At 39.2% G+C, this 15,742-nt stretch overlaps 1 long non-coding RNA gene across 1 annotated transcript in view; it reads right to left on the bottom strand.

The window, feature by feature from the left end:
* LOC114555643 (uncharacterized) overlaps window positions 1–15,742 on the bottom strand; it is a 31,111-nt gene that overhangs the window by 15,066 nt on the left and 303 nt on the right. The window contains exon 2 of the long non-coding RNA XR_003692580.1: window positions 11,438–11,560. This is a non-coding gene — a long non-coding RNA (uncharacterized LOC114555643). The remainder of the gene's footprint in view (window positions 1–11,437; window positions 11,561–15,742) is intronic.

The following is a 15,742-nucleotide window of genomic DNA, read 5'->3' as shown; positions in this document are numbered from 1 at the left end:
AGCACCAGGAGGCAAGTAGCCTAACTAAATGTTTTAGCAGTGACATCTTCAACTTGTGTTTTTAAATCTGTCGAATAGAAAACACTATTATCAGTCTGATAATCTCTGATGAAGAGCTTATCTGAAGGCATGCTATTGGTTGAGTTGAGCCTCAATCAGAAGAGCTTAGCAGCGATTAAGAATCATTTGTTTGAGAAATTGCCCGTAACAAAATAAAATGCTTTTTGATTTGCATGCTTTTATTCATTCTTAATTTAAAATTCAGCATCAACAGCTGTTGCACAACAGGACATCTTGTCATATCATGCTAATCCCTGCTTGGAGCTGCTCCCCACTGACAATCCATTTTGATCATATAATGATCATCTGTCCTCCAGTACTGAATGCTAGGGAAAGGAAGAAGACGTTTCCTGATGCTGCTGCCATCCTGTAGCCAATTTCTATGTCATGCTGTCTTGAAAATGTAAAACCAGATTTTGGGTAACGTTCATAAAGAATTCAATTCCAACTGCAAAAGATTGTGTGGTGCTCAGTCAGAGAACAGCCACCCACCCAGAGCAAGCTTCTTCTTTTTTATGATTTAGAATACAACACTTCCTATAGGCTACAGGGTTGCATTACTGTATGTTGTACAGCTCCCCTGTGCTTGGTTGTGACACAGTTGCCAGTTACACCTTTACATTCCTTCCTTCTTCAGCTGTGTCAAAATTCAGGGCAGTGGATCCTCCAGAGTCTGCATTTCTACACTGAATACTTAATTTGGTATTTGGTAATGTTTTCTGGATTAGATTTACTAAACCTGGGTCTTTTTGAGGGTGGTAGGACCATTCCCCTGTGGCAAAAATGGTAATAAATAAATGTCCACCAAGTAAAAGACAACACATGCTTCTGTTTACCTAATTTAACTAATTTCTCTCAACTCTTTCTTTTACCATCTTGCTGTTATGTCAGGTTGAGACTACACCATATCAGCCCGATAACAGTGCGACCCAACAGACGTAGGGAGCGAAACAGGCGTTGTTCGTTTACATTGTTGTTCCCGAAAATCGGTCCTAGCACTTTCTTCCCGATGACAACACGAGTCCATGAAAGACAGCAAGCTCTTATTTGTCAAGGACCAAATCTCTTTCTTTCTTTTTGTTTCAATGGATGTTATTATTCAGACCATTTTGTCTCATCAAAACATGTCATTAAAATGAAACACTGACAGCAGCTCTGTCATCATGGGGGAACTGGGAGACTGTTTTAGATCTCATTTTAATGAAAGAAAGGATGTGACAGTGAATTCAATTTTATCTACAGGGACGATTCACATCCCCTTTATTTCAACAAACCCTATATTATTGACTTTCAGTCAGAGACAATTAAAGATAAACATACAGTTGCTGCACCTGAAGGGAAAATAGATTTAACTGTAGGAGTATCTATCTCTCCAGAGCATCCAATGATGAATAACTACAACGCATAATGCAAATTGAAGTATGGGGAACTGTCTTTCACAGGTCCTTGTTACATCCAGAGGTGTCAAAAGTATTGACATTCATTACTCAAGTAGAAGTATAGATACTAGGGTTTAAAAAGACTTCTGTAGAAGTTGAAGTATCAACTCAAGCTTTTTACTCAAGTAAAAGTGTAAAAGTAATGGTTTCAAAACTACTTAAAGTATAAAAGTAAAAGTAATGTAAGGGGAAAAAATGCCATTAAGGACAAAAAGCTTAGTCTGCGCCACAGGGTCCTATAGTGCACTACCCCATCTCCACAAAAAAACATTTATTGCATTTATGCCCATTGAAAATGAACGCATTTTAGTACAATGCAAATACATTAAAGAACCATATATGTGTAGGTTACTACTGAGCATTAACATGTTTCATGGAGCGGAAGATATGATGATTAGTTGCCTATAAGTATTGTAATTAGCTCGTGGTACTTGGGTGCGCAGAACTTGCAACGCATTCGAAAGGAGTTGTTTTTATAAGTATATAAAGCAGCTATCATTTATATTTCTATCATAACAATGTCACATTGTGAAAGGGGTCACATGTATGAACCTACAGAGCAATGTGACATCATGACTTCGTGAAAACATACATGCCACTTTCTACAGTCAAGATCTGTACGCATTTTGAGGTATAAAGATCCGCGTGTATGTCTATGCCGTATACAGCTGACGGGTTGGGTTTAGGAAAAGAAGAACGGGGACATGGCATTTTGAGCTATCCACGTGTATGTCTTCGCCGTATATAGCAGACGGGTTGGGTTTAGGAAAAAAGACACTTGCCACCGGGCCTAACAATTTGTCTGGGGGAAACCCTGGAATCTTTCAATTTCTTTGAAAAATGATGCTCATTGGCACAAAGTAGGAGAGAGGCTGAAAGGTATTGGTCCCTTTTTGATTAATGGTATGGCATGAATACGTAAAATGTACCTTTAAACAATTTAATGAATCTCCCTCCAATTATGAGTGTTGAGATATTGATATTGCTGTATTTAGTTGGGGTTTTTAAATTATGAATGCAAGAGAACGAACTACTAACTTGTGGGCACAAATTACCAGGCTTTGACGTCAGAAACGTTGTTCTCATAATAATAATAATAATACATTTTATTTACAAAGCGCTTTTCATAATACTCAAAGACATTTTAAGAAAACAACACACTACAAATATATATGGAGTAGGAAGGTGAGATAGAACAGGGCCTGGTTATGGAGGGCTTTGTGAGTGAAGAGATACTTTGCAGAACTGAAAATTGATATTCAGCGTGTTGAATTTCATGATCTGTGTGCCCTTGAAAGCAGTGAGTCATGAAGCCTATTGTACAATTTGCATTGATGTCAGTTTCAATGCCACAATAAGAGCTCATCTCTACGGGAAAAAGATTTTCCCTCGGTTCACATAATTGCATTATCTTTTGCATAATGCAGGACACCTGAGGACCTGAATGACTTGAAAAAGACCTGTTCCCCCGAATTTCTGATTTGCTGGGATTATAATTTTTTTTTTCTCATTACATTGACAGAAAAATAATGTAAGGTTTTTGCGATCAAACTCACCTTGCCAGAAGTAAAAACAATGAGAGCTCCTGCCTAATGTTCCATATGAACATTTATGAGTCCAGAGAACTAAATTCATCCTGGTTCAGGGTTGGACCTCCCATTGGACATACTCTCCATTTAAAGATGGGGGGCTGAACAAACTGTAGGAGAAAGTATGCATAATAAATTTACAGTATAATCCATGCAGGGATAGACAGGAGACTGAAGGCATGGGGGGATGCGGCCCATCAATTAGTCTATGGACTTTTACCAGCAGGTGAGCAAGGATAAAGTTGAACTTACTTTAACTTAAGTTTAGTTAGCTACTGCCTGTCTGTCTACGAAGCTTTCCTAATATTTGTTGTTTGCTTCCGACGTTTTTGTGGCTTTCTCAGACATTTGTCACCTTTTTGTAAATTTGCTGCTTTTTCCAACATTTTTCTACGTTTTTTGTCGCATTTTTGTTGACATAAAGCCCTATAAAAGTCATCAAAAGAGTTCCTTAGCCATCATAGAATTTAGCAAATCAAGCAAAACAATGATACTTATTGCAGCATATTAAACTTAAAAGCTAATCCAAACGCCGCAGCAGGCTAAGACATGTGGTTTTACACTGAAGACGCGTCACGCTGAACCATTGCACTTGATGGAATGTCTTTATTGATCCATTTCACAGACTTAGCAAGAAACAGCACTTACTTGTGTTGATGCATTTCATAAGCCGTGCAAAGATACCTCAGACAGTGCAGTAATAGAAGATACCAACGGTGACGGTCAACAGAAAGTTTCTCCACGTGCTCACCCTGCAGCCATCATCCCAACACCTGGTCAAACCCGCACAAGTGAATGCACGCACACACTAATACAGTTACCACACCCGGTGACACCCACAGTAGTCAGCGACGTCACTAAGCACGTGCACATACACAATAGCGCAAAAAAAAAGGAGGAAAGCTCATAATACAAATCAAACCCGATGTATGGCTCCTACAATACCTTTTTTTTAACGACAACCTGTTTCACAGCCTGAATATGAAAACTCTCAGCTTCTGGGGGAATTTCTGAGTCTCAGAGTCGGCAAATCTGCCGTATTCTGCTTTGAATGTCAGGTAATTGTAGTTTAAAAAACACTTTCCTGTGTTTTTGGTTTGGCACACAACTAGGTGGGCCAAAATTTATTGTGACCCCAAATTGATATACGGGCCGGATCTAAATCTGCAAGGGGCCGGATTTGGCCCGCGGGCCTTGAGTTTGACACATGTGATTTATACCCTAGGTCGAGAGTTGAAAAGAGTGAAGCTGTTGTCAGAAATGCATGCAAGTTAAAACCACATCTGATATTAACTCACCCAGAGCAACCAAAATAAATGGACTATTTTCTACAAACAACTCAACATCAAGATATCAGAAGTCCTAAAAAAGGGGCAAACAAGGGAAACACTGGTGACAGTGATCCGTACTGTCCTGGGAACACAGCTGGACAAAGATTTGAAGGTACAGACGTCGAATGGGTATAATGGACAGTTTCTTGCTTTCTCTCTCTGAGGAAAAAAGCTGACACACAGCAACCTCAACTGAAGCCAGATATCATTCACAAGGCACATAATAATAATAATAATAATAATAATAATAATAATAATAATAATAATAATAATAATAATACATCAAACTCATATGTTTCTACGTACTCAAAGTCATTTTACATAAAATATCACAAAGAAAAGAAAGAAATAAGATAGGAGCCTGGATATACACGATATGTCAAAACAAGCTGCAATAACAACCATTAATTTGCTCATACTGTACATGCTCTAATAACATGCATGACTGCACACTTTATTCTGGATTCAGCAGTTTCACAGTTCAAAAAAATATTTGTTATTGAGAAATTATGTGTTGGTGTTTCCCAGGTGTGTTTTAAACTGACACAATGCCTCAGGGCACAAAGCTTTTTAGACAGCTAAGTGTCTAACTACTGAGTGGCATAGAGTAAAAGAAGCTAATAAAGCTATTTATGCAACATATCCTCGAGCCAGGTTGTCACCCTCAATTTGAGCCCCCTGCTAACAACATAACAATTTTCCCATTAAAGAAAAATGCAACTTAGTGCTGCTTGCAAAGCGTTTTGAACATTGAGCTTAATGTATTTATTTATAGCCAGTGTGGCTTTCAAAATAAACCCATTTGATGGTAAGTGTAATGATTTTTTTCCCCATTGTAATTTGCTTTCAGAAAGTCCTCTTTCACAGTCCTCTTCTTTCTGCAGACCTGGGGATTGCAGGAATGCAGATAAATGGTTTGCCCGCATGCCTGCTGAATATGGTCAGGAGGGTGTGTGTGGGCAGGCTGCAGAATGAACTTCTGTCTCCTGTTTACAGGTATCCAGAAAGTCCATTTAGCAATTTCCCTGATTACCGTACCTTCTTTGCTATTTCTTATTGTCTCTCTATGTCACTGTTTAACAGAATGTGTGTGTTTAAGCATAATGGAAGAATTAAATTGGGGTGAAACTTAAATTGGAGTGAAATATGAAGGCATCAGAGGCATGTGAAATGTGACCAGTTTCACCTGGAATAACTTGTCCTTTTGAAGTCCAGCAACTGCACATATAATACATACTTGTACCTAATGCTTTGTGACTCATTGTATACATATATTTGTTTTAATGCAATTTTTACTCATAAATAAACTTTTAGGTTTTGAGACTTTTCCTCACAAGCACCCCCTTCAGCCTCAGTTAGTGAGCACTGAATTGATTCGACGTTTGAACTTAAGAATTGATCAAAGTCGGTTCTTCAGCCTGTGAATGCTGCTGACGACAGTCTGAAAACTTTTTCCACATTCTCATTATATATGACTGACAATCATCAAGTTGAAGAAGCAGATCTAAAAACGTATGTCACCCGCTGCTTTTTGAAACCCCGGTGAACACTTTACGTCATGAATGCACTCACTGACACATGAATGATGAAATGACTCAGCATGAGGCAACATTTTCTTCAGCTCTCCCCTCTAGAAGCAAGTGTACATGGTGAGTATCATTTAGCTTTTTCTTGCTATTTTTCTCATTTTGTGCTTTCTTTCATCCTTCTTTCTACATTCTTTATCCCCTCACTGTCAGGTTACAGGTAGAAGCATCTTTTGATGATAGTACAATTCCCTGTTCTGTGGATAAATAGAACACAGTTAACAATTTGGTGCAAACCTAAAACATTCAAATAACTTTTGTTACAAATTAGACTGTTGTGCTGTGCGACATGTACTGGCTGTGTATTTTTGCCATGTCCCTCACTGTGCTGTTATAGTTTTGTAGCACCTTTTAAAGTGGAACAACTCACTTTTTCATTTTGACTTGTCATAGTAGAAAAAGCTACTAATAGTTACTAATACCATTCTGGGACGACATCCAGCTCACCCAGTAGAGTTAGCACCCCATGTAAGCTGAGTCCTTGGCAGCGGCCCAGGTTCAAGTCCAGCCATAAAAGCCCCAAAAATAATATCTTAAAAAAACAATGGTTCTGTTCTATTCAAGTGTCGCAGTAAGCTGTGACAGTAGCCTTGTTTCCATTAAATTGTGCTCAAACTTTTAAAATGTCGCAAATAAGAAATGTGAAGTACTTGCTCTTCAAAATGTCCTTTGTAAAATAGGCCTTTTTAACAGCATTACTCCACCCAACTTCAACCTAAGCAGAGGTCTAATCAGCCAACAAGGCATTTAATGAATCATGTGACAAAGACAAAAGGTGAGTTGACGTTTGTTCATAATAACCTGAAACTTTGAGTTACCGTTTCTTGGAGAACCTCAGTGGGCTTTGTTTTTTGGCATTAAAGGCCTTTATTTGATAGGACAGCTTAGATATGAAAGGGGAGAGAGAGGGGGAATGACATGTAACAATGGGCTGCAGGTTGGAACCAAACCCACGGCTGCATTTTCAGACTTTCATCCACAGCGCTGCGGAGGAGGGTCTGGCTAGTCCACACAGCATTCCGGGATGGGAGAAAAACTTGCTCTGGTTTACTGGCATTTCTTTAAACCAATCACAATCGTCGGGAAGGAACTTGTTTTGGTGGAACATGTGTACGTTCAAAAGTTGTTGTAGTCGTAGCTGTCTGGATTTACCCTGCAGAGATCTGAGGAGCCGTTAACCATAGTCCTCGTAAATCGACCGGAGTTTAAAATTCCAACAAGAAAAAAGCGGAAAGTAACGGGGATATCCAAAAAACGGACATCCGAAAAGAGTGACATTCGGCAGAGTTTCCAGCAGAACAAGAGCAATCCCAGAAGTGGAACGTCGTGGATATGGACTAACTAAAGTTTAACGCAACCATTGAGATTATTCTCTGGCATTCTGGGCAGCTTTGACTGTAATGCCTGTAAGACTTACACTCCAATTTGCAATTACTCCTGGCAGCCCAGTCTGATGCTAATGAAGATCATTTTTCACTCTGCACCTTCACTTGAAAGACATCTATCCTATAATTTACTTGTTTGGATCTGAAATGTCACTGTGAGCATTAATCCGCCTCCAATTTTCTTCATTAAACACAAGGTAGGCAAATATGGATTATTTGGCAAAGTAGCAAATTTTCTTTCAAAAGGATAACACTTATAACTGTTATTTAAGAATCAATGTGGATTTCAACAAAAACAACCGTTTTGTCATTGGCTTTTTTCTCATTTTACTCTCTATTGACTGATTGGTTATTCATTTCAGCAGTTACTTGGGAAAGGGATTTGTTTCTTAAAACTGAAAAAAAGCACATCAGCCAGCAGCATATTTCACACTGGGACTAAGACTCTTAACTTTTCCATTGAATCAAAACTCTAATTTGCTATACCTCCCAAGTTCTTTTTTTGTGAATGGATCTTTTCAACGTCTGTCCATTTTAATTTACCACACAGTGCTTTCGTCCTCCCTCTCCTGCTGCGCTTCAGTGGTTGCTGATGGAGGTCAAAAAAAGTCATTAATTGCTTAATGCCCCTTTTAGGGTTAGCCATTGTCTTCCCATGTGAGAGTTCAGGTGAGGATGGATTTAAATGCAGATGCAGTCCTGGTCGCCCAGATGGCTCAGTTGGGAGAGCGGGCGCCCATATATACTGTAGAGGTTTACTCCTCGATGCTGCAGGCCCAGGTTGGACTCCGACCTGCGGCCCTTTGCTACATGTCATTCCCCCTCTTTCTCCCCTTTCATTTCTTCAACTGTCTTGTCAATAAAGGCCTAAAAATGTCCAAAAAATTATCTTAAAAAAAAATTATGCAGTCCATAATTATGTCACTGATGGCAGCTGCAGGTGATGCACAATCAGGTTTCTTTAGAATTCAATCTCCTTTGGTTTATGCATAAATTGAGTGAGTTTAAAGTCCAGGTAAAGCAAAATATGTGATTTATTTCTAAACACATTATACATGTTAGAAAATGCTTGATGAAAATGTGAAAATACTGTAAACTGTAGTACTGAATTGTGAAGTTAGAACGTTTAACTGTGTCCCTGATTTTTGACGCACTGGAGTTATGCTTATAGCCGCCCACCAAAAGCCTGGTTTTGTCCGAGGTTCCTGCCTGTTAAAAGAAAGGTTTTCCTCGCCGCACCAAATGCATGCTGTTGTGGTTATTATTGGGTCTCTGTAAATGAAAGAGTGTGGTCTAGACCTACTCTATCTGTTAAGTGTCCTGACCTGACATAACTTCTGTGATGATTTTACAACATCAATAATATTGAATCGATACTGAAGGTCCTTGCTGCTGCAACAGCGTGAATTTCCCCATTGTGGGATTAATAAAGGATTTTGAATCTTGAAAACGTTAGAGCGCACAGCAACGGTGTTGTTTCATTCAGCTTGTGTGTGAGCTAAACCTGTTTGAGTCTCACATTTGAGTGACTCACTCGGATCTTTCACCCGTGTTTTTAAATTAACCCATGAGTCGCGAGTCTTTAGAATCATTACCTCGGTTCAGTTGAGTCAATTCAATCTAAAATGATAACAGCGCCACACACAAACCACTTGCAACATTAGCTACTGCTAATCCTAGCCATCTTAGCTGCCAAAAGCTTTATAACTCGTAGGCAACCACAACTCCACAAGTCAACTCAAGCGACTGGGTGAGCAGAGAGACAGTCAGAGATTAGGAACTTCCCGCAGAGTCGGAAACATTGCAAGCTCGCAGACCATGGGACTCATGAGTCATGAGCTCTTGAGTCCTCGAGTCAGTCAAATCAGCCAGCTACGTTGTCATGAGCAGACACAGAACATGAACAGATGATCTGTAGCAGACAAGCGAGTATAGTTTCTCCTCGAGTCAGGGTGAAAAGCAAATCATCAATGGTGTATAGATGTAGCATATCAAAAATGAGGTCGATCAATTTAAAAAAATAAATAATTAATTTATTCACGGCGGGCATTTCTCCATTCCTATTTTCCGGTAACATGACAGACTCAAAAATACCAGATCTGAAGTAGTGAGTCTGCACCGAGTGAATCCACAGAACTTCCTACTACGTTAGTGGTTAGAGACAATGGGCTAGGACTGAGTTTCCTTGGCGATTGAGCAATACTGACTCAAGTGACTCAAGTGACTCAAATGACTCGCACAACCTGGATCAGTTTAGTGAGTGATTCAGAATAACCCGAATCCTTAAAAGGAATTGAGTTTGCCAGGCCTAGTGTGAGCGCCTAGTGTGAGCGCCTAGTGTGAGCGCCGCGAGTTTGCTACGTTTCTTGTTGTGTCACATACTCAAACATTTATTTTTGCTTATATAATACATATAATGTTTTTTTTCTCTGCTCTGCCTCCCCCAGTTCATTGTGAGTCTGACAAGGTTATAGGAGAGCAATGCTAAATCAAGGTTTCAGGCAGGGGCGATTCTAGGATCAGACCTTTAGGGGGGCTCAGCCCCTAATGAGAATGTGACATGGATAAAGTGCTTTGCTAAAGTGTTAACCCCTCCCCCCACCCCCTGCTAAATCAGTAATTTTATTAGGCGATAGCTACTGAACGTCAGCTAACATTTTTTTGACACTATTAATAATATGATGGAATTAAACCTGATACTTTATAAGTCACAGAAATAACGACCAATTTGACACAACATTCAGCAATTTTAGTTGCTTACGTTTCAATTTGGGTTCTAATCTGCGCCATGAAATTACCAACTTTTTCTCTGTGGACGACCAACATTAAACTTCACAACCACACTGCTGCTCTCTGACTGATTAGATAGCGACTCAGCCAAAGGTGGGAAACTGGCACAACCACCTCCGATTGGCCAAAAAAATAAAATAAAATATATATATATATATATAGGGGGGCTGAGATGAAATTGAAATTGCGGCCCTTTGTAAAGTAGAAAAAGAACTAATATACAAAATTTCACTGATTACATTTCAGTACCACTGAAATACTGTAACATGCACTCACTTTGTCTTGGCAGTGTGAAATTTGGTAAGTGAGGGTTATTGGCTCATACTACTGGCACCTTTGTGGCAACTGAAATGGAAAAAAAAATCTAAGCCCAGGTGGTGCAGCTGCAGAGAAAATGTTATCAAAAGCTTGAACAGCTGAGACAACAGGCTTCAATCGTCTCTTTCTACAATCCAGCCACCTGCTTCGGCGGCCGCTTCTCTTTCAGATGTTGAATTCCTCCTGAGCACATCAGGGTCAAATGGCTGAATGTAGAGATGATTTGAACACTGTCCCCACGCCAGGCCTTCTTCTGCTGATCATCTCCCTTCCTGCTGCCTTTCCTACCAGTTCTTTCCTCGAACTACTGTATGTTTAAGGTGAGACCTCAGCCACCAAACATGCTGATTCTCACTGGTGTTACGGTTATTACTCTGTGCATCCACATAAATATAAACATACTTATATTCATAAGCTGTCATGGTGAAACACACGACAGGACATTCTCCCTCACAGTCACACTGTCCCTTCACAGTGATTACCTGGAATTCTATCAACTCCACTTTACTTTGTTAGAACAAAGTAGTTCCAAGAGTAGTTGCTTGTAAAACGCGCAGATCTAGTTTGACTATGTTACCGTAGCAAGTACCGTAGTCCAACTGCCAGCTCTATCAATAACATTTAGATGAAGTACAAAGACAAAATGTATAGACAGACAATGCCCATCACACCAGCATTGTTTACCTCCCATTTACAAGAATCTGCAAGACACCACAAATCCCAGCTCCTAGTAGTTAATGTTTGGTAATGCTCATCAAGGCCAAGACCATCCCCGATGAATCCACTGTTTCATTCATTTCATTCAATCTTATTCGTCACATGAAATCGTACAAGGTACAATTCCAGTGGAATGTAAACCCATCAGCTCCTTCAACGTATGCATGATTCATAATGTGCAGTGTGATGCCAAGTATATATGTTGCATACTGTACACAGTACCTGCATTGTTTCGTCATTTGGATGTACGACTTTCTGCCATCTTTGCTGTAGTTCCTCTCGCTGCAGTAGAGGATGTCAACACAAACTTGTGGATTTCAGCTTGAATGTAACAAAGATAAAAACCTGTAGAGAGAACAGAAACTCTCTCTGTGATTTCCCATTTTATATATACAGATACAGATACTGAACACAAAAACACCACAACACAGCTGATTTCCCCGTTGCAGGTGTATTACATTGCTCCTCTTCCGTTGGCCAAATGTCACAGCCCTCAGACATAATTATCTAACCTCATGCATATGGTGGCCTCATCCAATTATGTTGATGGAATGGATGTTGGCAGCTTTTACATTACATTCTTATCCCGCCTACACATGACCCATGGGAAACCGGCGAAAATTATTAAATTTTTATGGAGTATCAGTGGATATAGTTATGACTTTTTCCTAGAGAACGTCATAGACGTATGACAATAACTGGAGTGGAAACTTCATTCTGTAATGTTTGGTGAGTTTCTGCACTTTAAGTTAGAATTCGCCTGGTTACAGAGCCTTCAGGGACAAAACTCCAAGGTTCTTGCACCATTTTTAAAGTCAAACGTAATGCTACCACATAACTATAGTGTAAGACCCAAAAATATTGCAAAAAAAAGATTTACTAGGAAAGAGAAGCTATTCAGTCATTGATAAGATATTATTAAACGTTATAGTGTCCTTATAGTCCTTGTGCATCCTCAAAAACAAAAAAATATACAAGTAGATTCGACCAGGATATCTGATTGGTGAACTAGACATGTAGAATGTGCTCAAATCAGCATGACAGACAATAAATCAATGATGACAGCACACCCAAAGCATGAGCCAGAGCCATTTGAGCACACCAGGCTCATCGCTTAAAATATTACTGCGCCAATTCCATGTCAACATCAGAGTTGAATCAAAAAATATTTTTGAAACATTTGTATCCATGAAAATAAATCAAGAACCACAGTGGAACACAGAAATTATCCAACAAATTTAGATAAAGTGATTCATTGGATTAAACAACTAAATTTGTTTTACAACGCTTTGCAGTTAACTGTTACTGGAAATGTTTGGCTCACATCAGCTGTGCCGGTCACACGGCGCTATGTTGCTGCTACATGTAAAGTTCACGGACATACAGCAGGACATTTCAGCGGATATCGTTCTCTTAAAATATCGATGGTTACAACACTGAACTACAACAACTACCTTCGAAGTCACTGTTCCACTATCTTTAATGTAACTATTATCGCCACTGTTCATCACACCCCCAACCGGCCCCGTCAGACACCGCCTACCAAGAGTCTGGGTCTGCCGAGGTTTCTTCCTAAAAGGGAGTTTTTCCTCGCCACTATCGCAATAGCTACTGCTAATGCTTGCTCTTGAGGGAATTACTGTAATTGTTGGGGCTTTGTAAATTATAGAGTGTGGTCTAGACCCACTCTATCTGTAAAGTGTCTCGAGATAACTCTGTTATGATTTGATACTATAAATAAAATTGAATTGAATTGAACACTCGTTATTCATTTTGGGAAATCCCACGATCTCTACAAAGCTAACGTTAGCTTTAGTTAGCTGGCTGATTAAAGGAGGAATCCTCTCTGTTGCTTTTTTTTTCTTCTTTTTTTCGTTTGACACAATATGAGTACAGTTTAATTATAACTTTTCCTCGTCCAACAATAATTCATCCAACCTTTCTTAATAAACTTGCACCATCCCATCTTGAATGTAGCACCCATGGCTATGTAAAATAAGGTGAAACACACGATTCCTCGTTACTAGCTAACATAACATAAAACTCATGAAAACGCCGCAAGGCCTTGTCTCTAATAGACTGCAAATGGCTATGAAGGTGAGGTAACTCTAGTACATCTATGGAGGTGACCAAAGACACATTAGGTAGGCCATTGTGTGTGACAATCGGCGACAATTTACCCCATCTTAAAAAAAAAACGCAGTCAGTTAATTTAATGCCTACAGCAAATTTATAGTGAATAAAAGACAATCTATAACCTTCATTTCACTAAATTTAAATTATGACATTTAAAGACTTTTAAAGGACCCACGGGAACCCTGGACTTCAGTCAGAACAGTTACTGTTGTAGTAGCCTGTATCTCTGTTTTTTTGTGATTGTTGTGGGCAAAAATCCTTGATTATGCGGCACGTTTTATTAAAAAATGCTATGAAATATGCAGGATATTTATGCAATTTTATGCTATGAAATATGTGGGATATTTATGCAATTTTATGCAATGAAATTGCGGGAACTTGCAAAAACTGCGGTTTGATGAAAAAGAGAAAAAAAAGTGATTCCCCCAACACCCTGCTTTTTGATGATGTTCATGTCGCGTAATTACGTCACTTCCTAACGTTCCCATACATTGAGAGTACAGATAGAGAGAAAAATAACTTAAAAAGGGTCTAATTATCAGAATATGGGACAAGATGATTCCAGTCTTACAATATTAGTAATAATATATATCCCTGCTCTGTTTACGGTTACCTTATCTCTAAAAGTCAAGGCAAGGCAACTTAGCAAGAAAAACAACCGACTCAGCCTGTCTGATGTGTTTACATCAAACTAAAAGAGTATGCCGGTCTGAAGAGCAGCTCTGCCTCGAAATAAAATTGCGGAAGCAAACACTGTTGGAGACCCAGACCCCAAAGGAGTTTTTCTACAGTTTTGATGAATGACTGGATTTAGTTTGGCACAAATTTAGCACATCTGCTTTTCATATCGTGTGTGTGTGTGTGTGCGTGCGTGCGTGCGTGCGTGTGTGCGTGTGTGTGTGTGTGTGTGTGTGTGTGGGTGTGTGCGCCCTGCAGCTCAGACTTTGTGGGATAATCAACTAAATGTCCAATATAAACTTTGAATGATTGACTGTGTGATTTAATTATGGAATAGCAGAATAACTGAAGACTAATCCACAACTTCAGAGAACATGACAGATCAATTAATTAACAATAATTAGTGATAATAGGAACTAATTCAATATTGCAGCAAGCAGCTTATCTGCTTTTGGTACAATGGGAATGAGAGTCAGTGCAGTTGTAAGTAAAACCAGCCGTGCAGAACCAAAATAGTCTACTTATCTCCGTCTATTTTCAAGCCAGTGCTCAGGGATTAGGCGGGTCGATTCCTCAAACAACACGTCTATAAGTAACACATTTTAAGTTTGAAACTCGAAACACTTCATCTTCACGTTTATGTCTGTTATTTAGGCTAACCGAAAGGTTTCTATCTCTGGCTACGTCTCACAGCTGCGAGTGGACTGACTATGTTTCACAGAGCATGATGAACCTGCCGAGCATCTGTCAGCTTCACCGTCAGTGTTCATCAATTCTGAGAGACACGAGCACTGTGAGACCAATTGATCACTACCTTCACAGGGCAGACAGAAAGAAAGGACTTGCAGTCAGGGTCAAACTGACAATCCGATAGAGTTGATTTAAACTTTCATCTAAAGAAAGAAAAGTGAAAAATAGGATACTTGTTCCCCATCATGTCCCCATTTCACATTTGTCAAGCTTTCAAAGTTCAGATTGCTTATAACGGCTGGGTACTGAACGTCAATATTCTTTTAGTTCAGGCAAAAAATGTGTCTGCCTATCACTGGGTATCAAAAACTGTCAAGTACAAAAAACTGACATCAGTTGGTTAGTCAGATTCAACATCTGGTAAACCCTGTTTTTGTTCCCCTTCAGCAGTTGAACTTCTCAACTTGGTGCAGTGATGTACAGGTGTACTCCCGGGCACTGTGACATCACTGTTGGATGTGGTTACAGGTGCAACAGCAGGTGAAATAGGCTTGAAACCTAAATTATTCTTTAAATCAAAATGTACAATTTAATAAGGAGCTGATGTTGCCTTTAGCAGTTAGCCACTTTTTTTCCCTGGAGAACAACGCCATGTTAAACTCCACGTTTTAAGAGGTTTGGTTAATAACAATATCCTGCAGCTGGCGGGTAAAGGTTTTTTTCAAAAAATTGTCTTTTAAATGTCTGCTGTAGCAGATAATGCACATCATTCATGGTGACCACAAACACACTCACACTCTGGTCTGACGACTAACTATTGGCTATGACGACAACAGTAGCCTACTTGCCAAGCAGCTAATTAGTTTGTAGCTGGGCACCTGCTGAAAACTGAAAAAAATTATAAAATTATAATATAAAATTAAATTAAATTATAATGTATTAAAATTATAAATAACAGCATGATATTTCATGTCGTTTATTAATCCAGAATAATATGAATTTCTAAATTAATCAATAGCCTAC

Source organism: Perca flavescens, chromosome 5 (assembly GCF_004354835.1).
Source record: "Perca flavescens isolate YP-PL-M2 chromosome 5, PFLA_1.0, whole genome shotgun sequence".
Taxonomy (NCBI): Eukaryota; Metazoa; Chordata; class Actinopteri; order Perciformes; family Percidae; genus Perca; species Perca flavescens.
This window is presented reverse-complemented; position numbering and strand designations above follow the sequence as displayed.